This window comes from Tupaia chinensis, unplaced genomic scaffold (assembly GCF_000334495.1).
Source record: "Tupaia chinensis unplaced genomic scaffold, TupChi_1.0 Scaffold000251_1, whole genome shotgun sequence".
NCBI classification, from domain to species: Eukaryota; Metazoa; Chordata; class Mammalia; order Scandentia; family Tupaiidae; genus Tupaia; species Tupaia belangeri.
In genome coordinates, this window is record NW_006159731.1 from 876,229 (window position 1) to 878,213 (window position 1,985).

Genomic DNA, 1,985 nt, shown 5'->3' on the forward strand with positions numbered 1-1,985 from the left:
AAGCCACCACGTCCAGGATTTGAACCATAGTTAGCTGTGTAGCAGTCTGGCACCTTAACCACTACGCCACCTGCTGGCTCCCTAGCTTCTTCTGAGTAGCACATTATCACTGCATCAGAGCCCCAGGCCAAATTGTGTTTTTTTTTTTAATTTTTAATTAATTTTTAATTTTAAAAAATATTTTTAAAATGTTTTAATTTTTAAATTTTTTAAATTTAAAAAATTATTTTAGTTTTGCTATAGTGCACATACCTTCACCAAAGAGAGGAAGAGAAAGTGAGAAAACATCCCCCATAGGGGATGGTCACACTGCAATGACTTATCCTCCACTTCTTCTTTTGGAATTTTGGATTACACACACACATGCACCCAGCATGTTTTCAAGCCACCAGTTCCAGGACTTGAACTGTGCTATCAGCATGTGGGCTCCAGCTGCCCTAACCACAATGCCATTGCTGGCCTACTTATTTTTTTAATTGTCAGAGGACATGTGTACTTTCCAGACAAAGAGAGAAAGGAAGGGGAAATACCTCTCTAATAGGGCAGAGTCATGCTATAATCACTTCTCCATCTCTCCATCCTGTCAGAATTTTGGGTACACATGTATATACCCCAGCATATCTGATCGCTAGCTTTTAAATTCTCCAACTTGGGGACCAGCAGATGGCATACTGGTTATGTAGCTGGACTCCCATGTGGTTCAAGTCCCAGACCCAGTGACTTAAAACTCACTCCAGGTACATGTGAGTGTGCCTGTGTGCCCGATATCCCAAGAGGAGAATGGAGGAGAAGGGATTACAGTATGGCCATCTTCCCTGGGGGGTGATTTCTCAGTTTCCCTCTTATTGTCTCTGTCTCACTCTAGCGAGTGCACATGCCCTAAGGCAAAAACCTCTTTAAAAATAATAAAGTACAGACTATTTTCGTTTAGCTTGAAGGGGTAGATGATCACATCCTTCTCTCTTTTAACAGAATGTTCATTTCTTTTTCTTTTTTTCTTTTTTTTGGAGAGGTTTTTGCTATAGGGCGCGTGTGCTTGCCAGAAAGACAGAGAGACAGAGACAGAAAGTGAGAAATAACCCCCGCAGGGGGGATGGCCATGCCAAAATCCCTTGTCCTCCATTCTCCTCTTAGGATCTTGGGCACGCACGCATGCACACACGCCTGGCATGTGTTTAAACCACCAGGTCCGGGACTTGAACCACGGTCGACTACATGGGAGTCCAGCGACATAGCCATTACGCTTACTGCTGGTCCCAGAATGCTCATTTATTGAGGAAACCCATTCTGTCTAGTATAAGAGGTACTGACTTCACCTGAGTACTCATTTCCCCTACCCTCACTCCATTTCTAGGTGTGGACATGTTGTTCGAGACTTGTTTAATGGAAATGTACTGTCTCCATGGCCACAGTGTTAATTTAGGGGCATGCGATTCAAGCTAGACCAGTAGGAACCTTCTCTGAGAGTTTTCTACAGATGCTATTAGGAAAGCATTCTCTTTCTGCTAGGGTTACCAGTACCAAGGAGATGTAAATCTGATTATTTCAGCAGAACAAATCTGGAATTTCTGTCTTGCCTTCCATCTTGCTCTCAGAGACAAACACGACCAGAAATCTAAACTTTTTTTAGTACTCGGATCTAGTCCTTCCTTAAGCAGTGACATCTCTGGACTTCACAGTAAAGCAAGCAAATACATTTTCTCTACCTCTTTACTTTCTTAATTGGTGTTTAGTTTCTGTCAGTTTCATTATGAGAAGTATCTAAGAATTCAGGATCTTTGTCCTGTTAGGTGACTGATACTACGCAATGTTTTCTTGCACATATGACATCCAAAGTCAATTGAGGAAGACATGTGGCTTCTGGTAAAGGAACTGGTCATCTGAAACAGCTCCTATAAGTGTCAATGATTCTGGTGTTTTTCTCTCTCTGTGTCAACAACATGGCTAGCAAAAGAGAATCAAATTCATTTACTCTGTCTAAAAAT